Source organism: Bos grunniens, chromosome 18 (assembly GCF_055505025.1).
Source record: "Bos grunniens cultivar Pamir isolate PY7600 chromosome 18, Bosgru_T2T1.0, whole genome shotgun sequence".
NCBI classification, from domain to species: domain Eukaryota; kingdom Metazoa; phylum Chordata; class Mammalia; order Artiodactyla; family Bovidae; genus Bos; species Bos grunniens.
This window is the reverse complement of record NC_141182.1, coordinates 4,224,917-4,252,520: the sequence shown is the minus strand read 5'-3', so window position 1 is coordinate 4,252,520 and position 27,604 is coordinate 4,224,917. Positions and strand designations below refer to the sequence as shown.

Below are 27,604 nucleotides of genomic sequence, written 5' to 3'. Positions count from 1 at the left end.
GCTCGGTACTGCTAGGAAAGTATTGTCTTGTGATGATGGCATTGCAAATTCAGGGATGTGCTGGATCATGTATATTTGAAAGATTTATTGTTACAAATATTGCCTGAGTGAGACAAAATGCAAAATTTGTCCATATTAAACATATACATGTGCTTTTAATGGGTTTAATTAAAGTAGGACATAAAAATGAAAAAAAGTGATTATTCCGTACAAATAATACAAATCGTAACTGAATTTTTTAGAATTCTAGAGGAAAGTTAAAGAATGTCAAGGTAAGATTTAAAAACAGAATAGGTCAATATGTTACTAATATTCTTATTGTAAGTATATTCCTGACAGGGATTAATGCTGATCTGTTTTTTGTTATTCTGAAGCTCCTGTCAGAATCTGTGCCTCATCCTCCTTTTATCTCCATGACAACAAGGGGAGGTATTTCTTGTGCTCTCTGGTTTGAATATGGTGAATGTGGGATGTCAGGAAATTAAGTAACTCATTCAAAATCTCTTAACCACTAACAGTGCAGTTAGGATTTATGAAATGTCCTCAAATCAGAATTGTAGGGTACAGATTCTTTCAGCACAGCAAGAAGCTTAGGGGAGGCGCTTATCGGAACCAGCTGCTCTTGGGTCTGAAGCAGCACAGCTGTCAGGAGCCAGCCAGGACCCGTGGGAGCATGTGACAGAGAGAGCTGAAGGACTAGGGGTGGGAGTGGACCTGGAGACGGGGGAAGGAGCAGAAGTCCTGAATGTGTAGCCTGAGAGATCCCTAGAGAGCAGGGGGATGTTAACATGTAGGATCTGGGTGTAAAGTTATTATTAGTAAAATGCTATGTAATTTTTACAAAGGGACACTGGGTTATTTAGAAAAACGATGGCTAAGAATGAAATTTAAGTCCTTATCAAGGCCTCAGAGACCCTGCAACTTATGGCCCCTTCCTGCCTCTTGAGCTCACTTTTCAACCGCTCTTCCTCTCTCTGCCTACCTCCTGTTACCTCCTGGAGGCTGACAATGCTTCTGCCTCAGGGCCTTTGCACTTGCTCTTTGTGTTTCTTCCCTGATGACTAATGACTTCTCTGTCAGTTTTATCCCTAAGTATTACATATGTTTGATATTACTATAAATAACATTGTTTTTAATGTTTGATTTCTATATCATCAGTGTTTGGGTTTATTTCTGGGCTGTCTATTCTGTTCATTTAACTATGTCTCTGTTTTTGTACCAGTGCCATAGTATTTTGATTACTGTAGTTTTCTAGTATAGTCTAAAAGCAGGGCACCTGATTCCTCCAGCACTGTAGTTCTCAAGATTGTTTTGGCTACTTGGGGTCTTTTGTGTCTCTATACAATTTTTTAATTTACTCTATTTCTGTAAAAAAAATGCCCTTGGTATTTTGATAGGGATGGCATTGAATCTATAGATTACCTTGGGCAGTACTGTAAGTTTCTAGGTACAGAAATATAATTTATTTATGTATGCAAAGAAATATAGGAAAACAATAGAATGGGAAAGGCTAGAGATCTCTTCAAGAAAATTAGAGATCAAAGGAACCATTTAGGGCAAAGATGAGCACAATTAAGGACAGAAATGGTATGGACCTAACAGAAGCAGAAGATATTAAGAAGAGGTGGCAAGAATACACAGAAGAATTATACAAAAAAGATCTTCATGACCCAAATAACTACAATGGTGTGATAACTCACCTAGAGCCAGACATCCTGGAATGTGAAGTCAAGTGGACCTTAGGAAGCATCACTATGAACAAAGCTAGTGGAGGTGATGGAATTCCAGCTGAGCAATTTCAAATCCTACAAGATGATGCTGTGAAAGTGCTGCACTCAATATGCCAGCAAATTTGGAAAACTCAACAGTGGCCAGCAGGATTGAAAAAGGTCAACTTTCATTCCAGTATAAAGAAAGGCCATGCCAAAGAATGTTCAAACTACTGCACAATTGCACTCATCTCACACGCTAGCAAAGTAATGCTCCAAATTCTCCAAGTCAGTCTTCAACAGTATGTGAACTGTGAACTTCCAGATGTTCAAGCTGGCTTTAGAAAAGGCCAGAGGAGCCAGAGATCAAATTGCTAACATCTGCTGGATCCTCAAAAAAGCAAGAGAATTCCAGAAAGACATCTACTTTTGCTTTATTGATTATGCCAAAGCCTTTGACCATGTGGATCACAGCAAACTGTGGAAAATTCTTAAGAAGATGGGACTACCAGACCACCTGATGTGCCTCCTGAGAAATCTGTATGCAGATCAAGAAGCAACAGTTTGAACTGGACATGGAACAACAGACTGGTTCCAGATTGAGAAAGGAGTACATCAAGGCTGTATATTGTCATTCTGCTTATTTAACTTATATGCAGAGTTCAATTCAGTTCAGTCACTCAGTCATTTCTGACTATTTGCGACCCCAGGAACTGAAGCACACAAGTCCTCCCTGTCCATCACCAACTCCTGGAGTTTACCCAAACTCATGTCTGTTGAGTTGGTGATGCCATCCAACCATCTCATCCTTTGTCGCCCCCTTCTCCTCTTGCCCTCAATCTTTCCCAGCATCAGGGTCTTTTCAAATGAGTCAGCTCTTTGCATCAGGTGGCCAAAGGATTGGAGCTTCACCTTCAGCATCAGTCCTTCCAATGAATATTCAGGGTTGATTTTCTTTAGGATTCACTGGTATGATCTCCTTGTAGTCTAAGGGACTCTCAACAGCCTTCTCCAACACCACAGTTCAAAAGCATCAATTCTTCCATGCTCAGCTTTCATTATAGTCCAACTCTCACATCCATACATGAGTACTGGAAAACCGTAGCCTTGACAAGATGGACTTTTGTTGACAAAGTAATGTCTCTGCTTTTTAATATGCTAGGTCTAGGTTGGTCATAACTTTCCTTCAAAAGAGTAAGTATCTTTTAATTTCATGGCTGCAGTCACCATCTGCAGTGATTTTAGAGCCCCCAAAAATAAAGTCAGCCACTGTTTCCACTGTTTCCCCATCTGTTTGCCATGAAGTGATGGGACTGGATGCCATGGTCTTAGTTTTCTGAATGTTGAGCTTTAAGCCAGCTTTTTTCACTCTCCTCTTTCACTTTCATCAAGAGGCTCTTTAGTTCTTCTTCACTTTCTGCCATAAGGGTGGTTCATCTGCATATCTGAGGTTATTGCTATTTCTCCTGGCAATCTTGATTCCAGCTTGTGCTTCATCCAGCCCAGTGTTTCTCATATGCAATTTCATCTCTCCCAGTGTACATCATGGGAAATTCTGGACTGGATGCAGCACAAGTTGGAATCAAGATTGCCAGGAGAAATATCAATAACCTCAGATATGCAGATGACACCACCCTTATGGCAGAAAGTGAAGAAGAACTAAAGAGCCTCTTGATGAAGGTGAAAGAAGAGAGTGAAAAAATTGGCTTAAAAAATCAGCATTCAAAAAACTAAGATCATGGCATTCAGTCCAGTCACTTCATGACAGATAGATGGGGAAACAGTGGAAACAGTGATAGACTTTATTTTGGTGGGCTCCAGAATCACTGCTTATGGTGACTGCAGCCATGAAATTAAAAGATGCTTGCTCCTTGGAAGAAAAGTTATGAGCAACTTAGGCAGCATAGTAGAACTCGGAGACATTACTTTGCCAACAAAGATCTATCTAGTCAAAGCTATGGTTTTCCCAGTAGTCATATATGGGTGTGAGAGTTGGACTATAAAGAAAGCTGAGTGCCGAAGAATTGATACTTTTGAACTATGGTGTTGGAGGAGACTCTTGAGAGTCTCTTGGACAGCAAGGCAATCCAACTAGTCCATCCTAAACGAAATCAATCCTGAATATTCATTAGAAGGACTGACGCTGAAGCTGAAACTCTAGTACTTTGGCTACCTAATGTGAAGAACTGACTCCTTGGAAAAGACCCTGGTGCTGGGATAGATCTAAGGCAGGAGGAGAAGGGGAAGACAGAGGATGAGATGGTTGGATGGCATCACCAACTCAATGGACATGAGTTTGAGTAAACTCCAAGAGTTGGTGATGGACAGGGAAGCCTGTCGTGCTGGAGTCCATGGAGTCGCAAAGAGTTGGACAGGACTGAGCAACTGAACTGAAATGAACTGATTGATATTGTATCAATTTTGCTACACTTAAGTGTTTTGAGAGATTTTGTAGATTTTATAGAATCCTCTATATAGACACATGTGCATTTGCGATAATGTGTATTGTGCTATTTTTGGTGCAAGTTTCTATAAATATCAATTAGGTCAAACTGGTTAATAATGTTCAAGTCTTTTATATCTTCCTGATTTTCTGTGTCCTTTTTCTATTATTGAGAGGATTGTTTAAATATTTAACTATAATTTGGGTTTATTTGTTTCTTTTGTGGTTCTATTAGTTTTACCTGTATGCATTTTCAAACTCTTTTATCAATTAAATAAAGGTTTAGGGTTATGTACATTTGGTGAATTTTTCATTATGACTGCTTTATCATTATAAATGACCCTCGTTGTTCCTGGTGTATTCTTTTCTCTAAGATTTACTTTGATATCTTTCCCATATTTTTAATTTTGAATTATTTCTGTCTTTATATTTAGTATGAGCTTCTTGTAGGCACCACAGTTGAGTGTTGTTCTTTTGTTCAGTTGCAGAGTCTATCTTAAATAATATGTTTCAACTTTCTATTTAGTATGATAAATTTTATGACTGGGTTTAAATTCATGGTCTTGCTTTTTTCAAAATCAGTCTCATCTGGTATTTGCTTATTTTCTCCTCATTTTTAAACTTCTTTTGGATGCTGTATTTCTTTATTCTGTGTTATCTTTATTACCTATATGATTTGTTATTTCAGGGGTTGTTTAGTAGGGTAAATAATACAGCTATTCAGATTATCTCTATATATTCCAAGTGATATTATACTTCTTTACATAACATATGGTTATTCTTGAGTTCTACCATGGTAGAGATAAAACTGAAATTCAGAGAAGTGATGTGACTTATCTGTGGCCAGAAGCCTTGATTGGGGGCTAAAATAAGAATTCTAGTTTGACTTCAGGCTTGGTGCAACATTAGGGTGGGTTTTCATGCATTTTCTTTATTGATTACCAAGTCACCATGGTTACAAATTATACTTACAAGCAGCAATGTGGAAAATTTGGAATTATTCTTTTCTTGTTTTGGAAAATGTAAATTTTAAATATCCAAAAGGAAAGCCCTAAAATTTCCCTGCAGATCACTTGGATAGGTTTCACACAAGGCATCAGATAAATAATTAGTGATAAATCTGTGAGCCAGCTTTTAGTTGAGACCCTGGAGCAGAATTTGGCTTCCTTTGGCTCTTCACATTAGTCACTCTGGGAGAGTGATTCACATCCCATAAATCACATTCTGACTGTGACCAGGAGGGTTGTCTGAAATTGTATTTACTCATCTTATTCCCTGTGCCAGGACTGAGAAATATCTGAGGCTGTCATCCCAATAGGTACCTCTCTCTAGGTCTGGTTATGAAAAAATGAATGCAGGATGCATATTTACTTCTTGCATTTGTAACATCCAAATTGCACAATTCATCTGTTAAAATACTTGATTTGGGAAGATCAGATTTTATGTCTGTGGATCATCATGGGAACAAAGAAAAGAGTGTATTAATAATGTAAACAAGTATGTTAATATTCCTTTTAAACATAAGTATAACATAAGTAGGAGCCAATATTTATTAAATTTAAAATAAATTTTTGAATTCTCATAGTTTTCTCAGATGTCTTTTCCTTATTAATATTGCATTTGTGTCCAGATTTATCCCAAGTGTTATATATTTATACAAGATCAAAATCAAATACTCTTCTGGGTATTTACACATCATCATTTTTTACCATTCATATTCATAAGCTCTAAATAGCAGATACTTTGAACCTAGGAGATAGGTTGGAAAAGTAATCAGTTTGTATGACTAATCTGATTTCTGCTTTTTTCTCTAGTTGAAGAAAGTAAAGAGTAAAATACTTAGGCTGAAATAGAGTTTCAGGCCAGAAATGTATATATATATTTATATATGTATTTTTCCAGAGCTTGTTTTAAGGAAAATCAATAATATCAGAATGCCAGGATTTTTTTATATTCATAAGAAGATTATATAGAAATATCCTCAAATTATAACCTTTTGACAAATGCTCATACAATCAAAAGAATTCTCTGACTTCCTTACTATGGCATTTGATGACCTCTGTTCAGCTTCTGCAGAAGTTTGTGTTGTATTGAGGGGAAGAAAGAGGAATAACTGTGGTCCTTTGGTTTCCCGAATGCACAACACCTGTGTGTGTACACAGGCAGATGACCATCACCATGTGGGCCTCTGAGTACAACATAAAGAAGGGCTTCTGCGCTGGCAGTGTGAGAACAGAGTGGAGAGGTAAACAGTGGAAACGAGAGAGCTGAAAAAATAAGGCCACTCAGCCTCGTGTAATCACTCTTGCTGTACAGCTGTGCCACTTCCAGACCAAATGCAGCTCTTTTCAGGCTTTGCCATATGGTTTAATAAAAACAGGAAATTTCTCCGGCATTCTGCAGTGTAGTCATCTACTGGAATAGATATTTAGCTGGCAGTTTCACTCTCCCATTTCTTTACAAGAGACATATTCTTAGTGCTTCTTTCATTTCAGTTTCAGGAAATTTCTTTATTTCTGTGTGATGGGTCTTTACCACCCTCGACTCAGTGATGGCAGGTTATTGCCCTGCACGTCCACTGCAGGTAAACATGATGAGTCCCATCCTGGACATGGCTTGACTTCATTTCCTAAAATGTACTTTATACAGGCTGATCCCTTGGGTGAAGGATAACACAAAAATTCTATAAAACTGAACTAAAAGTTTTGCTCAGGAAAAGCAAGAACAGAATGTAGATTAATTGTAAAAGATTGGGTTTGATTGATGAGATGTTGATTCATTTATTCAAAGATATTTCTGAATGCCCTCCATGTCCCAAGCACTGTATTGTGCTTGGTTATGAGTTGGCAAATTAAAAAGTAAAACATGACTACTGCCCTGGGAGCTCAAAATTTAATGTGGCAGGTCAATAGACAAATGAACAAATAAAAATTTAAATTTCATATTATAATACAATTACATGATAAGTGCTATGATAGAGAATAATTTGGTTGAGCTCCTCTTAAGCAATTGAAGTTTTAGAAGGTCTCTCAGAATTTATTTAAATTGAGACTCGGCAATATGACCAGTCCACCCTATGTACATTTTGTGATAGATAGCATTCTATGGAAAGGAAGTATCATGAGCATTCTATGGAAAGGAAGTAACAGGAGCAGAAGTCCAGAGCTGGACAAAGCTGAACATAATTGAGAAGTAGAACGGGAGCTGATGTGCTGGCAAGGAGGCAGAACTGAAGTCAGAAAATAATCAGTTGGGATTATTTAGGGCCTTTTAAATCACAGTAAGGTATTGCAAATATATATAATTAATGGAATATATATAATAATGGACATGAGTTTGAACATACTCTGGGACATAGTGAAGGACAGGGAAGTCTGACATGCTGCAGTCCATGGGGTCATAAAGAGTTGGACACAACTTAGCAACTGAACAACATAATTAATGGGTCAGTATTTCAGTTCTATTTCTTTACTAATTGGTATTCTATTTATTATTAATTATTGAATAGATACAATTTTGAATAAAATATTAATTTATTTTGTATACATTAGTATATATCTACTTTCATTCTGAAAACAAGTGATCGCCCATCACTCAGTGGAAAAGTACAGGTATTGTGTGATAGGCTGATGTGCTGAAGGAGATGATAATGACTTTGAAATGACATGGGCTAAGCTCAAGTGACAGAAGCACATTTAGAACTCAGTTCATGTTTAATCTTTAACATGATTCTGTTAAACATCAATGAATTGAAAAATAAATCCTGGCTATATTGATGTATCATGATAAAATGTGACAAAACATATTCTATGACAAGCAGGATTCAGAAATGGATAAGTAATGGAGGTGGAAGTTTCCCAGTTTGAATGTCTGTATTTCCTAAAGAAGATGGAAATGGGTAGAAACTTAAAATTTCATGAAATGTTGTAACCAATATATGTGTTGAGAATGTTAAAATTCAAGAGCTGGGCCAAAACTGTCCCCATTTATGTGAAGCATCTTCTTTACTACAGTAGTTGGGAAAGTCATGAAGGACAGGTCAATATTGTGGATAGAGCTGTCATCTAAAGTGTTTTTCTATGATGATCTGTCTGCCCTACTTTCAGCCTCAAAATGTATTTCTCTCTTTACTGGTTATCCCTTTATGGATTCCAGTCTTTAAGGCTCTTTCCTGTTTTTTAGTTCTTTTTTTGGCAGTGCTGTCTAATAAATCCCCTTCACAGAGTAATTCACTCTTTTTAAAATCATTGCTAGAATACCTGCCATGCACGGTATATAATAAATAAGATACTGCACTTCCTCTCCAAATGGTGAAACTGGATCAGTAGAAAGAAATATTTAACGTTAGTAACTAATATGTAGGAAAAAACTTGCAGTTGGTGATAGAGAAATTTAAAACATCTGAGGAGGGAATTAAGAAGAGAAAGTGACAACATTTAGTTGGGAGAGAGGATGAACACAATTGTGGAGGTGACAGAATTGGAAGTGCTAAATTGAAGAGTGGGCGTTACTGCGCAGGTCTGGAAACGGGTCCGCCTGACGGGATACGGCGAGCAGAGGAGAGGCATACATGTGCGCAACCTGAGAGCAGGGTGATGCCTCCAGCTGATGGTTTGTTTGGACACAGGCCAGTATTCCTCAGCTTGCTCGCTCACTTGTTCATCTTAACTTGGCAACCAAGTGACTATTGGTTACTATCAGAAATAAACCTACCTAGTAAGATAAAAGTATGTGTTTAGATAAGGTTCATTTGTGTTAGTTTTGCTGTGGGAGCCAGGTTCCCTGCGATACCCTTGTGTAGTTCACTCCACGTTGCACCAAGGTTGGTCTCTGGGACAAATATGATGCAGAAGAGAAGATGGAAAGCAGCTTATGAGATGAGGTTATGAGATACTGCTGCTTCTGGTCCGGTTATTTTCTTGCTCTCTCTTGGGTTGCTCACTCAAGGAAAAAGGAAAAGCCAGCTGCCCGTGTGATGAGTAGCCCTGTGGAGGGGCCTGCTAGTGGGGACCTGAGGCCTCCAGCCAGCAGGAGATGCTGAAACCCCAGGGAAGCGTTCAGACCACGGGGCCTGGTTGCCATCTTGATGGTGACCCCTGGGAGACCTTGAGCCTAAACTACCTGCTGAAGCTCGTCTGGATTCTCAGAGACTGTTAGTGAGTGGCATTGTTTTAAGCTGCTGAGTTTAGGTGTCATTTTGTTAAGCATCATCAATAGATAACTAATAAATTTCCCAATACCTTGAATAGTGTCTGACATGTATGTATATATGAAAGATTCTCAATAAAGGTGTAATATGTATAATATAGAAATAGAATATTAGCTAGCTTTCTGTACTAGAGACTATTTTTTTAAATTCTAGTTCTAAATATGTAATTTTTATATAGACCTCAAATTATATTTAAAGAATTTTTTAAAGTATATAATTTGCAACTGTTCAGTGTACTGTTGACTTTTTCCCTCCTGAAATTAGTCTCTGACATTCAAATATCAATGTTGGCTGCAGGTTAAGATTTAATTTTCAGCAGTTGGCTCCATTCCATATAAAAGGCTATGATTCTATTTTTGTTTATTACGTATGATTTTTATTTTACTCTCCCGAAGCAAATTAGAAAAAAAGAGTTCACAAAAGTCTTGATTCTTCAATGCAAAATTTGTAGATAAACATGTAAACATAATCAGGAGACTTAATTTTTAAAAATTTACCTTTGTGTTTTGTTACCTTTAAAAGCTGTTTGTCATGAGGATACATGATTTAAGAACTTAACATTTGTACAGGATCACAGTGAAATGAGACATGAGGTATTATTCTGCATACATCTTGATCAATCCTTTAATTTTTAAAAAGACATTACTTTCTCAAAGAAGTTTAAGATTCACAGGAAAATTGAGGGGAAGGTATAGAGATTTCCCATATACCTCTGCTCTCACACATGCATGAAGTGAAGTGAAGTCACTCAGTCGTGTCCAACTCTTTGTGACCCCATGGACTGTAGCCTACCAGGCTCCTCAGTGTGGAATTTTCCAGGCAAGTGTACTGGAGTGGGTTGCCACATAGCCTTCACCATTATCAACATCCCCCCATTAGGTGCTGTATTTATTTTAATTGATGAGTCTGTACTGACACATCATAATTATCAAAATATGTAATTGACATGGTTTGTACTTGGTGTTGTACAGTCTATGGATTGGGATAAATGTATTATAAAGGCATCATTATGGTATCATACAGAGTATTGTCACTGCCCTGATAATTCTCTGTGCTCTGCCTATTTATTTCCAGCACCACACCCCAACCCCTAACGAATCCACTTGCCATTGCAGGAAACTTGGGTTCCATCCCTGGGTTGAGAAGATCACCTGGAGAAGGAAATGGCAATCTAGTATTCTTGCTTGGGAAGTTCCATGAACAGAGGAGCCTGGTGGGCTGCGTTGTAGTCCATGGGCTCATGAGAGTCAGACGTGACTTAGTGACTAAACGACAACCACCACCTCCAATCCCTACAACCAGTGATGTCTCTACTGTTTCCAGAGTTTTGTCTTGGCAAGATGCCTTGTAGTTGGAATCACAGCATGTAGCATCTTCAGATTGGTTTCTTTCACTTGGAAGTATGCATTTAAGACTCTTGATAGCTCATATTTTGTTTAGTGCTGAACAACATTCCATTGTCTGGATATGCCACAGTTTGTATGTCCACACCCATTGAAGGATGTCCACCACAGACCATTCAGCACAGCAGTCCTGGGCCTGAGATTGTGGGCGGGGAATTAGGTGGGAATGGCTGAATCGGTGGCTCCTTCTTGGTGGGAGCGGGAAGTGTGTGTTGAGAGCACAGCTGGGAAGCAGAGCACGGGAGTCCAGGTTGTGTGTGCTTTATGGTCTTGACATAAGCAGCCACCGGAAGATCTCTTGAGCAGTGGTGTGGTCATGAGCAGAACCACTCTTTGAAAATTCACCTGAGCAGGAGATTGAAGGAGAAAAGATGTTACTGAAATGTTAACCTAATAGAGGAGGCAACAGGGGCCTAACCCATGCAGCAGGAATAAGAAGAAGGAGATGACAATACTGAGACCTAAAGAACTGGGGATAGAAGTTCTATTCTAATTCCCTCCTTGAGATGCTCTGAAGTGTGAAAATAATCATTTGTGTTCCTTTGCTTGTTGCCCTCCAAAAGGAACATCCTGTCACTCTCCAAGTGGAAGGCGTGTTAGGTTGGCTATTGGTGTCCTGCCGCTGGTCTGGGGGACCCTTCCCAACACCTGATCCCTGCTCGTCTTAGGGAGAGTATAGCATACACAGAAGGACTCCCCTGGCGGCTCAGACAGTAAAGCGTCTGTCTACAATGTGGGAGGCCCAGGTTTGATACCTGAGTCAGGAAGATCCTCTGAAGAAGGAAATGGCAACACACACTAGTACTCTAGCCTGGAAAAATCCCATGGACTGAGGAGCCTGGTCAGCTGCAGTCCATGGGGTCGCAAAGAGTCGGACATGACCAAGCGACTAAATTTTCTTTCTTTCTAGCATACACAGAGAGGGGCACTCAAGTTCTGCTCAGATCATGTGGGCTTAGATCCTTACCTTCTCCCCTGTACCTGGGATTTCACTACTGATCCTCCCTGAGCCCCAGATTCAAGTGCACACGAGGTTGTCGGGGCTCTGAGTGCAGTGTGGCCTCCATGGAGATGAAAGGATTTTCTTTTAAAAATCCTGAGTGGTGTCTGACCCACAGAAAGTACTTGTGCTCACTCACCAGTGTGTAGACACTTCTCAAGGTGCACGGTTCCTCCACTCTGATCACTTCACATTCAGTGAACAGACCCCGGAGTGTGTGTCCTGCTTCATAGGGTCTGCCTTTGTGTATCATGTGCTTAAATATTGGGCTCAGAATCATTTTCATAATGGGACCTATTAAGCTTATTTTCTTAAGAACAAAATTGGTATGCATTGCCCCTTTTCTGTGAACAAAATAAAAGATTCACTGTAGAACTTTCTTTTGAATAAAAGGAAAATTTCCACACAATGGAACTATAAATTTAAGTGAAATACACTCTGGAATTTACAATAGATGGCAGACCATGTTCTTAGTCTTTCTGAAGGTGTAAAATTGTAGTTAATTGCTTTGTTCTCAATTTTAAAGAGCAAAGAGTTCATAAATAATGTGCTCGAGTGGCAGTTTGCAAAGGCTCTAAAACCTCTCAACGTAGTTCTCATTGCCAAAGATGTAATTCTTCTGAATGTTGATTATTCCCATGAATTTTAAAATATTTAAAAATACCCTACAGAGACTAAACCGATGAAAATTATCTCTGAATTTCCTTTGAATAGAGTTGTGTGTGTCAATGAGAAGCCTGCTATCTTTGGTTTCCTATGACACATGCATCTTTTATCTAGATAGAATATTTCTTAAAAATATAGGGTTTTACAGTGAGATGTAAGTAATGAAATTACTGCTTCCTAAGTACATAATAATAAGTTAGTTTTCAGAAATTTTAGGTTACACATTATAGGCGTGTGTGTGTGTGTATGTGTGTGTACATATGTATATACACACACATATATATATATATATATATATATATATATATATATATATGTGGGGGGGGCGCTTCCCAGGTGGCTCAGTGGTAAAGAATCCGCCTGCCAATGCAGGAGATGCAAGAGATGAAGGTTCAATCCCTGTCGGGATCAAATAGGAAGTCGGGAAGATCTCCTGGAGGACAAAGTAGCCCACTTCAGTGTTCTTGCCTGGAAAATTCCATGGACATAGGAGCCTGGCGGGCTACAGCCCATAGGGTCACAAAGTGTCAGACATGTCTGAAGTGATTTAGCACACACAAGCGACTGAACATACATGCTTGGGTCTGTGTGTATGCATTTATATATATGTATACATACATATACGAATATACGTGGAGAGAACAGAAGGGAAGGAGACTGCTTTCTTCACATCTTTTGTTGATTGAAAATACCAACCATTAAGTGAAAGTATAATCTATTCAATATCCTAACTTTTTCTGGATTAAAAATTTTACCAAATATTTAAAAATGCTTACCTGTATCTTTAAAACTATACCACTCTTAAACAGGCAATAAATATGTATCATTTTTGATGCCTTCTCACCAAAACCCACCAGAAGTATTCTCATGAAAATTGCAGCTACCTGGGGTAATATAGTTCTTCAGGACATCCCAGAACCATACAATTAATGGAGATTTTCAAGGCTGTGACTCCTCCTGGCTGTGTGGTGTGTCAGTCATGTCTGACTCTTTGTGACCCCGTGGACCATAGCCCACCAAGCTCTTCTGTCCATGGAATTCTTCAGGCAAGAATACTGGAGTGGGTTGCCATTTCCTTCTCCAGAACTGGCTGTGTGGTATCATCATCTTTTTTGTTGTTGTTCAGGCAGGTTTTATATGTGAAGAGTTTGCACGTTTAATAGGGTGATCAGAATCCTTGTTTTAATGATCACATGTTCAGCAGATAATAGTAACAATAAATAAATATATAAACAAAACAGTCAAATGAGGCATGAATAGAACAGTTGTTTTACTCACTTATCACCCTTGCCCTTTAAGTCCATAGACAGGGCAGTAACTAAGGTTTGTTTCACCTAAGTTACTGAGAGTCCCATTTTCCTCTGGATTCTTCAAATCCCATAATCTCCCACCCAAGCAATTGGAAATCAGCCTTTGAAAACACAATTCAGAGAAAAGAAACAATAAATTGCTTAATTTGTCTCTTAAGTTTAATGTAACTTAGCACTTTGGGAAATTACACAGGGAAAAATCTATTTTAAGTAACACTCAAATGTTAAATTATTAAATTGCATGTCATGGGAACCACTGGGATTTTGCCCTGGGAAGTAGGCAGTATTCAGGTTCTGAATACAGTGCTTGAGTTCCAGCTTGGCCACTAAGAAATTTACCTGGTTTGCACTTTCTTCATTTAATTACTGAATGAAATGCATAAGAAAATGGTTTGTGAATTTAAAATGCTCTGCAAAGATTAATCACTGTTATTCTTCCACTTTTTTCAATTTTAAACTCTTTGAGGAACTGTCCTTTAAGCTTAAAGTGTGATCCATTATCTTTTGAGATTTAAGGATCATGTCAGTACTAGAATTATTAATAATGCCATTGGTGTAGATGTAAAGATTAACATTTCCATCAGAGCAGGCATGTCTGCAAGTCCAGCATGCGTCACCATTGTTTGATGAGACTCTCTTCAGAAACCAGGCTTAGAGACTGCTGGTTTTCTTTTTCACTCCTGTAATTCCTTTTTTGTTTTGGTTTAAGATGAATAACCACTTAGAGGATATACTGTACACAGGAGAATCAAAAGGTGGCTGTCCTCAGTGATCCTTAAAATCTTCAGGAAAGGAAGTTCTTTGTAGCAGAGTGTCTTCCCCTTCCTCCAGAGCCACTGTTTGTAGTGGTTGCCTGACAATTAATTTTATAGAATAAAACCATGTTGTACTCTCTTTCCTTGGCCTTGTATCATTGCACTGACATTGTTAACTCCAAAATAATTGGGCATTCTGCTGTTTGTACTTTCAGGGAATGAATGGCTGAGATGAGAGCTGTACTCCTTTCTGATTTTCATTAGATTCTCAGGAAAAAACCTTTATCTTATTCCATTCTCATATTTTTATTGCTCCTGTCATCCCAAACCAAAACAGTTACTTAAATGAAAACTCTGTCCTTTAAAGTTTAGAATCTTTCTCAGTATATATATCCTATCTAAAACTAGCTCATTTCCTTAAGTCATAATATATATGTGTGTGTGTGTATATATCTATATCTATATATATATATATAATATAAACATTTAGGATCTAGCAGGAAGAAAGAAGGATTGTGAAATAAAAAAGACACTTCTCAGATTTCCCTAAAACCAGAGAAGCTGTTTTACTGGCTAATTTACACAGATAGCCCTGGTCTGGCTTTATCTGCCTCCCTGTGCCCCAGAGAAGGGATGCAGCTACCGTAGCCTAGAGATTACGGTGCGATCTTTCTAAAGAGGGAGAACTGGGACACACCATGGTGGGCAGTGTAAAGGGATGGGATTCCCCCACACTCAAATAAGGTGTGAACAGTTTGACTTTTACTCCTAGCCCATAAAACCTCATGTTGAAACACTTGAGGACATGGAAAAGTTGTATCCTTTCAAATTAAGTGGAATTTAATACACATTTCACACATACCTTCTCATTTATAACCATTTAAAAAAAGTAAACAGAATTCATCTTTCATTTTACCAGCAGGGTTCACCTACTCTGACCACAAATTTATTCTGACTCAAAACATCATGGTAGCTCAGTGTGTGTGTGTATATGTATGTATGTGTGTCTGTCTATCTCTCTGTCTCTCTATCCTCATGGCCATCTCTGACTTTCAGAAGTTGGAAGCACGTGTGACACATGTAGTCAGATAATTTCTGAGAGGCCTGGAAGCTATTGGCACATGGCACAGCTGGCCCCCTGAGCTGCTTCTCTGCAGCTCCATTCTCTAAGGTTGTTATGGGTTTTCTTTGTCAGTTGGGATGATTTGGGTAAGACTGTATCCTCACCGTAATGCTCAGTGCTGTGAGAAGGTTGTTTTCTGCCATAACGATTGCTCGTCTTCAGGCTGGATCTTCAAGGACTTAGGAGCTTCCGCGTCTCTCCTCTGTCTTCTGCTTTTCCACACGGCCTCTCTTCATAATGTTGCCTGATGGCTACAGGGGCTCTAGGTATCATGTAGAAAAGATGGCATTGATTAAAGAAGAAAGGAATATCCTCCCCTGAATCTTTTCAATTTAGGTTGAAATGACTTTTGCCAAAGCCAGCCCTCCCTGTGCAGCCTTTGCCCGTGGCATCTTTCATTGCCTCTCAGGATGCCTGAGAGACAACCTTTTGCCTGTATCATCTCTGCATCTGCCATCCCACCTAAGCAAAGGGTTTTTCCAGCATTTCCAGTAATTATTGCCTTTCACTGTGGCAGGATCTGCCTGCCTGGACATTAAAAATTGCCTCCACAGAAACAAATATACTTTCTTAGTATTCTGGCAACAGGGTTGGTGTAGATATGGTAGAATTTATTTTCCCATAAACTCTGTTATAATACTTTCTAACTTGAGAGAGAAATTGCAAATACATGGTTATAATAATTACAAGCAATGATCTTTGTGTTGCAGGCATGGTTGACTGACGGATGCTAAAACTAGGAAGACCCTTTGATCTTGAGATGGAGTTCCTTCAGGTGGTTTACATGTTTTACCTGGTTTGAGTGGTTTATGAGGACCTCTGCCCAAGTCTCCAGACTCACCCCTCCCCATTTCCTCTTCCTCTCAATATTACAGACCCTGCAGCATGGCTCTTACATCGTTAGCTGCTCAGCACTCTCCTGTGCGTATGATTTTGGCTCCAAATGGACCATGTTCTCCCCATCTCATTAGCTTCTGTGTCTCCTCGAATCTCAGCTGAGATGTCGCTGCCTCTGGGAAGCTTTCCCCGGTTCCTGTAAGTGAGCTCCCTCTGCATGACCTAACCCAGTACTCGTCATTCTGTGGCAGAACTTCTTGCTTGATAACCTCTGTTCCCCAAGCTCTTAAGGTGCCTGAAGGTGAGGATCTAATGTGTGTCGGGCACATAGTAGACAGAGAAGGGATAAAGAAGGAAATGATCCTATCCTTTGTCTCATGTTTTTTAGGATACTTCTCACCCCACACCATTTTCACTTTTAGCCCCTCTTTTAGCATTCTCTGATAAGTGTCTTTTAGTCTGTCATACCAAGATATTTGTATTTTTGCCAGTTACTCTTGAGGACCAAAAGTCTTTAAGTAACATCTAAGGGGCTTCCCAGGTGGCTCAGTGGTTAAGAATCCTCCTGCCAATGCAAGAGACGCGAGTTTGATCCCTGGGTTGGGAAGATCCCCCTGGAGAAGGAAATGGCAACCCACTCCAGTATTATTGCTTGGGAAATTCCACGGACAGAGGAGCCTGGTGGGCTTCAGTCCATGGGGTTGTAAAAAGAGTCAGACATAGCTTAGCAACTAAACAACAACATCTAGATTAATATGTTGAGAAGTTCTAGGGCTTGAGAAATTGCATACTAAGGTGGGAATCATGGCAGGTCTACTCCAAATATGTCCCCCAGATGGTTCCCTACTGGTAAGGTCACACCTGACACTTCATTTTTTCTAAAGTAAAAATTAAGAACTACAAGTAAATATATTTAAATGGCTTCATGCTATCAATTAATATGTTAATTCCTTCAGTTCATTTAATAATTGTATGCTTAGAATCTCTTTGTGCTAAGCTGTATATGGAATTTGGAATATGAGATAAAAAAAAAAAAAAAACCTTCAGACTTGGACCTTGGCCTTAAGATGCTAACAAGCCACTGGGATGATAAATACACAAAACGAAATTCCAATGCAGCCACATAATTGCTACAGTGGATCACCGCAAGACGCACAGGCGAAGCAGATGGCAGGAACGTCTGTTAGCAGTCCAGGAGGAGGGAAGTTTTAATTCCATGCATATTAAATTACAAAACCATCAATTGGTTAAACTGGTATTGGAGGTCATCTGGTTTATCCTTCCTACATCAAATTCACACATTTCTTAATTAATGAAAAAAATGTATCTGGAGAGATTTTTTTATCTTGCCTAAGATTGCCAAACAGTGTCAGAATCATAATTGCAACCAAGATCACGTCCCAAGAAATCCAGCTTTAAAAAAACTTAAAAAAGCCTTCAGTATCTTTAATTTGCCTTGGGAATCATTTCTTTGCCAACTGCCAAACTTTAAAAATCTTCCATTTGCATTCATGGGAAAAAAAAAATCCAGGGGTGTTTGTGCAGTCAAGGACGATTTACTCTTCCTTTCTACAAGTCAGTTAATAGACCAGAGAAACTGGCCTTAAGCACTGTGCAGAAAGAAAATGTTAGGATGCAACTCAGTGTGCCGAGATGCCTGGAAGTCTCGAAGAGGAGTGTGGGTAGTTCTCTTATGCTTGTCAGCGTAATTGATATCCGTATACTCAGGAGGCTGGCTAGAAATTTTTTCTTGATTATTCATAATATATATATGTATTTCTATATAATATATCTGATATGTTACATATTATGTTTTATATATATTTGCATATTATATATATTTATCCTCTGTAATATATAAGATGTTTTTCTTTTTTTGTCTTAATTAAAACGTGGCTTTTAATCCAAATCCTTTTTTAGTTTATAAAAGTATAACGTCTGGAGGAAACAGACTGAACAACAAGGAAAAGGCGCCTAGCAGAAGTGGCGACTGGATCATGAGGTGAAGCAGGCATGGCCGGTCTTGCCCAACGGCCACATTCTGGATGTGGCGCAGAGGGCTTACAGGGGAGACCTTCCCTCCCTCATCTCTGCTCTCTAGCAGGCGCTGTTAGAGCTGCAGGTCTTGGGTGGGCAGGTTTCGCCCTTTCTCTCTAACATGGTGCTTGGGGATAGAGACCCTGCCACCTGGCTTAGTTTGGGTGCATCTGAGAGTTATCTATTATGCCGACTTAGTGAAAGAGGCTGATAATAGTATGGGTCCCGGTGAAGGCTGTTTTCATGCCTGCTCGCTTCCTGCTCTGTTGTTTGTTGATCACCTTAATGACTTGGCTGAATGAATTTGGGGAGGTCTCTTCCCCATCCCACCCCTCACAGTCTGCATAGTCTCATTTCTCTGCTCAGATTCTGCTCCTCTCCTTCCTGAACCTGGCTACCTAGAGTGGGCCTGGGTAGAGGAAGCCAGTGATTGCTCAGGGTTGTGCGGACTCCTGTTTGCCAGATGGATGTTTTCCCTCGTGTTACTGGATGTGTCTGTGCCATAGAGGATGCTGTCATAGTTCCGGGTGTTTACATTTTTCAGTGTATCTTCAGCTAGAGTCTGTTCATTTGGAAGGTCCCTCGCTGATTGCTCCTGAGAGGATGCAGGTTTGGCCGTATCCAGACTTACAGGGACAAGCGTCATTTAATTCAGAAACCTGCTTTATAGAGTTTTTCTGTGGGTCAGGGACTCATTTGCTCACTGTTGAGTCAACATTTGTCCTGCATTTGTGTTTAAGCTCATTGTACTGATAAGGTCTTGCCCTGTGTTAACAGAGTGTTTCTCCTTTTACTGTGTGCTCTCAGGACAATTTCCAGAAAGTCACAATGGTGTTTAAAATTAATTCTCAAGAGAGAAATGATTGTTTTGCTAGGGGGGAGGGTTTCCTAAGTTCCGATTCTACCTTTGCTTGTAGGAATTTTTGAGGATTGAATGAAATCACTTCTGAGAAAATCTTAGCAATGCTGTACACATAGCCAAGTTCAGAAAAGTGTTGTTTTCTTTCTACTAAAGAATTGGCTATTGTGGTTTTTAAGTTATGGTGATAATCACCATAAATGAAAAATATATTGCAGAGTTTATATATCAGTACATTTATATTCAATATATATTTAGATAAATACATATATCAATGATATATGTTAATATTATTTGTACCTATATAGGTTTTCTCCTTAGAACAGCATTATAGTTTTTATTTTTTTTGTACAATCTACATTATCATTCTTTGTTATACTCTTCTCATGCCATATCTTAAAGAACCAACTCAACGAGGCTGTACAAAATATATATGGCCTATATATAGTTAAAATGGCTTTCCCAGGTGGTGCAGTGGTAAAGAATTTACCTGCTAATGCAGGAGACACAGGAGACTGGAGTTGAATCCTTCCTTGGGTGGGAAGATCCCGTGGAGCAAGAAATGACAACCCACTCCAGTATTCTTGCCTGGAAAATTCTGTGGACAAAGGAGCCTGGCAGGCTACAGTACATGGGATCGTAAGGAGTCCTATATAACTGAGCGACTGAGCACACACACATAATTAAAATATAAAGTAAAACATTTGTTAGGGGGAAGAGTCTGTTTAATTACTACTGTTCGGAATATATTTATACCTCTGATTAATGATGAGTAAGATTGGATCTGATGGAGGTGGTTTGGATTTACCTACCATTCTGCTGTCATCTAGTACTGAAATTCTGCCCTGTTGTTGGCAGAGTTTACAAAACTCAAACAATGAAGATTATTTCTGAAAATGAGCCCATTAGGTTATTTTGCTTGACTCCTTTATCTTCTAGCTCCTGGATTTATCAGTGTTAAACTTCCAGTCAGTTTAGTCACTCAGTCGTGTCTGACTCTTTGCAGCCCCATGGACTGCAGCACGCCAAGCTTCCCTGTCCATCACCAACTCCTAGAGCTTCCTCAAACTCAAGTGCGTACAGTTGGTGATGCCATCCAACCATCTCATCCTCTGTCATCCCCTTCTCCTCCCGCCTTCAATATTTCCCAGCATCAGGGTCTTTTCTAGTGAGTCAGTTCTTCGTATCAGGTGGCCAAAGCATTGGAGTTTCAGCTTTAGCATCAGTCCTTCCAATGAATATTTAGGACTGATTTCCTTTAGGATTGACTGGTTGGATCTCCTTGCAGTTCAAAGGACTTTCAAGTCTTCTCCAACACCACAGTTCAAAAGCATCAATTCTTCAGTGCTCAGCTCTTTTTATAGTCCAGCTCTCACGTCCATACATGACTACTGGGAAAACCATAGCTCTGACTAGATGGACCTTTGTTGACAAAGTAATGTCTCTGATTTTTAATATGCTGTCTGGGTTGGTCATAGATTTTCTTCTAAAGAGCAAGCGTCTTTTAATTTCATGGCTGCAGTCACTATCTGCAGTGATTTTGGAGCCCCCAAAATTAGTCTGGTGCTGTTTCCATTGTTTCCCCATCTATTTGCCATGAAGTAATGGGACCAGATGCCATGATCTTAGTTTTCTGAATGTTGAGCTTTAAGCCAACTTTTTCATCTGCATATGGTGTCATCTGCATATCTGAGGTTATTGATATTTCTCCAAGTAATCTTGATTCCAGCTTGTGCTTCATCCAGCCCAGCGTTTTGTATGATGTACTCTGCAAACAGGTTAAATAAGTAGGGTGACAATATACAGCCTTGAATATTCCTTTCCCAATTTGGAGCCAATCCATTGTTTCGTGTCCAGTTCTAAATGTTGCTTCTTGACCTGCATACTGATTTCTCAAGAGGCAGATCAGGTGGTCTGGTATTCCCATCTCTTGAAGAATTTTCCTCAGTTTGTTGTGGTCCACACAGTCAAAGGCTTTGGCATAGTCAATAAAGCAGAAATAGATGTTTTTCTGTAACTTTCTTGATTTTTCAATGATCCAGTAGATGTTGGAAATTTGGTCTCTGGTTCCTCTGCCTTTTTTAAATCCAACATGAACATCTGGAAGTTCACAGTTCATGTACTGTTGAAACCTGGCTTGGAGAATTTTGAGCGTGACTTTGCTAGCATTTGAGATGAGTGCAATTGTGCAGTAGTTTGAGCATCATTTGGCATTGCCTTTCTTTGGGATTAGAATAAAAACAGGTCTTTTCCAGTCCTGTGGCCACTGCTGAGTTTTCCAAATTTGCTGGCATATTGAATGCAGCACTTCATAACATCATATTATAGGATTTGAAATAGCTCAACTGGAATTCCATCCTCTCCACTAGCTTTGTTCACAGTAATGCTTCCTAAGGCCCACTTGACTTTACATTCCGGGATGTCTAGCTCTAGGTGAGTGATCATACCATCATGATTATCTAGATCATGAAGATCTTTTTATAGTTCTTTTGTGTGTTCTTGCCACCTCTTCTTAATATCTTCTGCTTCTGTCAAGTCCATACCTTTTCTGTCCTTTATTGTGCTCATCTTTGCATGAAATATTCCCTTGGTATCTCTAATTTTCTTGAAGAGATATCTAGTCTTCCCCAGTCTATTGTTTTCTTCTATTTCTGTGCATTGGTTAGTGAGGAAGGCTTTCTTATCTCTCCTTGCTATTCTTTGATATTCTGCATTCAAATGGGTATATCTTTCCTTTTCTCCTTTGCCTTTAGCTTCTCTCCTTTTTTCAGCTATTTGTAAGGCATACTCAGACAACCATTTTGCCTTTTTTTTTTTAGTTTTTCTTTTTTTTTTTAATTTTATTTTATTTTTAAACTTTACAATATTGTATTGGTTTTGCCAAATATCGAAATGAATCCGCCACAGGTATACATGTGTTACCCATCCTGACCCTCTTCCCTCCTCCCTCCCCATACCATCCCTCTGGGTCATCCCAGTGCACCAGCCCCAAGCATCCAGTATCGTGCATTGAACCTGGACTGGCGACTTGTTCCATATATGGTATTATACGTATTTCAATGCCATTCTCCCAAATCATCCCACCCTCTTCCTCTCCCACAGAGTCCAAAAGACTGTTGTATACATTAGTGTCTTTTTTGCTGTCTTGTATACATGGTTATTGTTACCATCTTTTTTAATTACATATATATGCATTACTATACTATATTGGTGTTTTTCTTTCCGGCTTACTTCACTCTGTATAATAGGCTCCAGTTTCATCCACCTCATTAGAACTGATTCAAATGTATTCTCTTTAATGGCTGAGTAATACTCCATTGTGTATATGTACCACAGCTTTCTTTTATTTTTTTTTTCTAATTTTATTTTATTTTTAAATTTTACATAATTGTATTAGTTTTGCCAAATATGAAAATGAATCCACCACAGGTATACAGCTTTCTTATCCATTCATCTGCTGATGGACATCTAGGTTGCTTCCATGTCCTGGCTATTATAAACAGTGCTGCGATGAACATTGGGGTACACGTGTCTCTTTCCCTTCTGGTTTCCTCAGTGTGTATGCCCAGCAGTGGGATTGCTGGATCATAAGGCAGTTCTATTTCCAGTTTTTTAAGGAATCTCCACACTGTTCTCCATAGTGGCTGTATTAGTTTGCATTCCCACCAACAGTGTAAGAGGGTTCCCTTTCCTCCACACCCTCTCCAGCATTTATTATTTGTAGACTTTTGGATGGCAGCCATTCTGACTGGCGTGAAATGGTACCTCATAGTGGTTTTGATTTGCATTTCTCTGATAATGAGTGATGTTGAGCATCTTTTCATGTGTTTGTTAGCCTTCTGTATGTCTTCTTTGGAGAAATGTCTATTTAGTTCTTTGGCCCATTTTTTGATTGGGTCATTTATTTTTCTGGAGTTGAGCTGTAGGAGTTGCTTGTATATTTTTGAGATTAGTTGTTTGTCAGTTGCTTCATTTGCTATTATTTTCTCCCATTCTGAAGGCTGTCTTTTCACCTTGCTTATAGTCTCCTTTGTTGTGCAGAAGCTTTTAAGTTTAATTAGGTTCCATTTGTTTATTTCTGCTTTTATTTCCAGTATTCTAGGAGGTGGGTCATAGAGGATCCTGCTGTGATGTATGTCAGAGAGTGCTTTGCCTATGTTCTCCTCTAGGAGTTTTATAGTTTCTGGTCTTACGTTTAGATCTTTAATCCATTTTGAGTTTGTTTTTGTGTATGGTGTTAGAAAGTGCTCTAGTTTCATTCTTTTACAAGTGGTTGACCAGTTTTCCCAGCACCACTTGTTAAAGAGATTGTCTTTAATCCATTGTATATCTTTGCCTCCTTTGTCAAAGATAAGGTGTCCATATGTGCGTGGAATAATCTCCAGGCTTTCTATTTTGTTCCATTGATCTATATTTCTGTCTTTGTGCCAGTACCATACTGTCTTGATGACTGTGGCTTTGTAGTAGACCTGAAGTCAGGTAGGTTGATTCCTCCAGTTCCATTCTTCTTTCTCAAGATAGCTTTGGCTATTTGAGGATTTTTGTATTTCCATACAAATTGTGAAATTATTTGTTCTAGCTCTGTGAAGAATACCGTTGGTAGCTTGATAGGGATTGCATTGAATCTATAAATTGCTTTGGGTAGTATACTCATTTTCACTATATTGATTCTTCCAATCCATGAACATAGTATATTTTTCCATCTATTAGTGTCCTCTTTGATTTCTTTCACCAGTGTTTTATAGTTTTCTATATATAGGTCTTTAGTTTCTTTAGGTAGATATATTCCTAAGTATTTTATTCTTTGTGTTGCAATGGTGAATGGAATTGTTTCCTTAATTTCTCTTTCTGTTTTCTCATTATTAGTGTATAGGAATGCAAGGGATTTCTGTGTGTTGATTTTATATCCTGCAATTTTACTATAGTCATTGATTAGTTCTAGTAATTTTCTGGTGGAGTCTTTAGGGTTTTCTATGTAGAGGATCATGTCATCTGCAAACAGTGAGAGTTTTACTTCTTCTTTTCCAATTTGGATTCCTTTTATTTCTTTTTCTGCTCTGATTGCTGTGGCCAAAACTTCCAAAACTATGTTGAATAGTAATGGTGAAAGTGGGCACCCTTGTCTTGTTCCTGACTTTAGAGGGAATGCTTTCAATTTTTCACCATTGAGGATAATGTTTGCTGTGGGTTTGTCATATATAGCTTTTATTATGTTGAGGTATGTTCCTTCTATTCCTGCTTTCTGGAGAGTTCTTATCATAAATGGATGTTGAATTTTGTCAAAGGCTTTCTCTGCATCTATTGAGATAATCATATGGTTTTTATTTTTCAATTTGTTAATGTGGTGTATTACATTGATTGATTTGCAGATATTGAAGAATCCTTGCATCCCTGGGATAAAGCCCACTTGGTCATGGTGTATGATCTTTTTAATGTGTTGTTGGATTCTGATTGCTAAAATTTTGTTAAGGATTTTTGCATCTATGTTCATCAGTGATATTGGCCTGTAGTTTTCTTTTTTTGTGGGATCTTTGTCAGGTTTTGGTATTAGGGTGATGGTGGCCTCATAGAATGAGTTTGGAAGTTTACCTTCCTCTGCAATTTTCTGGAAGAGTTTGAGCAGGATAGGTGTTAGCTCTTCTCTAAATTTTTGGTAGAATTCAGCTGTGAAGCCATCTGGACCTGGGCTTTTGTTTGCTGGAAGATTTTTGATTACAGTTTCAATTTCCATGCTTGTGATGGGTCTGTTAAGATTTTCTATTTCTTCCTGGTCCAGTTTTGGAAAGTTGTACTTTTCTAAGAATTTGTCCATTTCTTCCACGTTGTCCATTTTATTGGCATATAATTGTTGATAGTAGTCTCTTATGATCCTTTGTATTTCTGTGTTGTCTGTTGTGATCTCTCCATTTTTGTTTCTAATTTTGTTGATTTGATTTTTCTCCCTTTGTTTCTTGATGATCTGGCTAATGGTTTGTTCATTTTATTTATCCTTTCAAAGAACCAGCTTTTGGTTTTGTTAATTTTTGCTATGGTCTCTTTTGTTTCTTTTGCATTTATTTCTGCCCTAATTTTTAAGATTTCTTTCCTTCTACTAACCCTGGGGTTCTTCATTTCTTCCTTTTCTAGCTGCTTTAGGTGTAGAGTTAGGTTATTTATTTGACTTTTTTCTTGTTTCTTGAGGTGTGCCTGTATTGCTATGAACTTTCCCCTTAGGACTGCCTTTACAGTGTCCCACAGGTTTTGGGTTGTTGTGTTTTCATTTTCATTCATTTCTATGCAAATTTTGATTTCTTTTTTGATTTCTTCTGTAATTTGTTGGTTATTCAGCAGCGTGTTGTTCAGCCTCCATATGTTGGATTTTTTAATAGTTTTTCTCCTGTAATTGAGATCTAATCTTACAGCATTGTGGTCAGAAAAGATGCTTGGAATGATTTCAATTTTTTTGACTTTACCAAGGCTAGATTTATGGCCCAGGATGTGATCTATCCTGGAGAAGGTTCCGTGTGCGCTTGAGAAAAAGGTGAAATTCATTGTTTTGGGATGAAATGTCCTATAGATATCAATTAGGTCTAACTGGTCTATTGTATCATTTAAAGTTTGTGTTTCCTTGTTAATTTTCTGTTTAGTTGATCTATCCATAGGTGTGAGTGGGGTATAAAAGTCTCCCACTATTATTGTGTTATTGTTAATTTCTCCTTTCATACTTGTTAGCATTTGTCTTACATATTGCGGTGCTCCCGTGTTGGGTGCATATATATTTAAAATTGTTTTATCTTCTTCTTGGATTGATCCTTTGATCATTATGTAGTGACCATCTTTGTCTCTTTTCACAGCCTTTGTTTTAAAGTCTGTTTTGTTTGATATGAGTATTGCTAATCTTGCTTTCTTTTGGTCCCTATTTGCATGGAAAGTCTTTTTCCAGCCCTTCACTTTCAGTCTGTATGTGTCCCCTGTTTTGAGGTGGGTCTCTTGTAGACAACATATGTAGGGGTCTTGTTTTTGTATCCATTCAGCCAGTCTTTGTCTTTTGGTTGGGGCATCCAACCCATTTACGTTTAAGGTAATTATTGATAAGTATGATCCCATTGCCATTTACTTTATTGTTTTGGGTTTGAATTTATACACCATTTTTGTGTTTCCTGTCTGGAGAATATCCTTTAGTATTTGTTGGAGAGCTGGTTTGGTGGTGCTGAATTCTCTCTGCTTTTGCTTGTCTGAAAATCTTTTGATTTCTCCTTCATATTTGAATGAGATCCTTGCTGGGTATAATAATCTGGGCTGTGGGTTATTTTCTTTCATCGCTTTAAGTATGTCTTGCCATTCCCTCATGGCTTGAAGGGTTTCTATTGAAAGATCAGCTGTTATCCTTATGGGAATTCCCTTGTGTGTTATTTGTTGTTTTTCCCTTGCTGCTTTTCATATTTGTTCTTTGTGTTTGATCTTTGTTAATTTGATTAATATGTGTCTTGGGGTGTTTCGCCTTGGGTTTATCCTGTTTGACTCTCTGGGTTTTCTTGGACTTGAGTGATTATTTCCTTCCCCATTTTAGGGAAGTTTTCAACTATTATCTCCCTAAGTATTTTCTCATGGTCTTTCTTTTTGTCTTCTTCTTCTGGGACCCCTATGATTCGAATGTTTTAGCGTTTAATATTGTCCTGGAGGTCTCTGAGATTGTCCTCATTTCCTTTAATTCGTTTTTCTTTTTTCCTCTCTGATTCATTTATTTCTACCATTCTATCTTCTAATTCACTAATCCTATCTTCTGCCTCTGTTATTCTACTATTTGTTGCCTCCAGAGTGTTTTTGATTTCATTTATTGCATTATTCATTATATATTGACTCTTTTTTATTTCTTCTAGGTCCTTGTTAAACCTCTCTTGCATCTTCTCAATCCTTGTCTCCAGGCTATTTATCTGTGATTCCATTTTAATTTCAAGATTTTGGATCAATTTCACTATCATTCTTCGGAATTCTTTATCAGGTAGATTCCCTATCTTTCCCTCTTTTGTTTGGTTTGGTGGGCATTTATCCTGTTCCTTTATCTGCTGGGTATTCCTCTGTGTCTTCATCTTATTTAAATTGCTGAGTTTGGGGTGTCCTTTCTGTATTCTGGCAGTTTGTGGAGTTCTCTTGATTGTGGCATTTCCTTGCTGTGTGTGGGTTTGTACAGGTGGCTTGTCAAGTTTTCTTGGTTATGGAAGCTTGTGTCGGTGTTCTGGTGGGTGGAGCTGTATTTCCTCTGGAGTGCAATGA

At 38.6% G+C, this 27,604-nt stretch overlaps 2 long non-coding RNA genes across 2 annotated transcripts in view; one reads left to right on the top strand and one right to left on the bottom strand.

Annotated features, from left to right (window-relative positions):
- Window positions 1-18,364, top strand: part of LOC147352952 (uncharacterized) — a 223,634-nt gene extending 205,270 nt beyond the window's left edge. The window contains exons 4-5 of the long non-coding RNA XR_015145269.1: window positions 16,329-16,393; window positions 16,494-18,364. This is a non-coding gene — a long non-coding RNA (uncharacterized LOC147352952). The remainder of the gene's footprint in view (window positions 1-16,328; window positions 16,394-16,493) is intronic.
- Window positions 10,781-16,638, bottom strand: LOC147352953 (uncharacterized). The gene is made up of 3 exons (XR_015145271.1): window positions 16,515-16,638; window positions 15,723-15,880; window positions 10,781-11,109 (listed from the first exon to the last, which is right to left on the bottom strand). It is a non-coding gene; the product is annotated as an uncharacterized LOC147352953 (long non-coding RNA).
- Window positions 18,365-27,604: the final 9,240 nt, after the last annotated feature.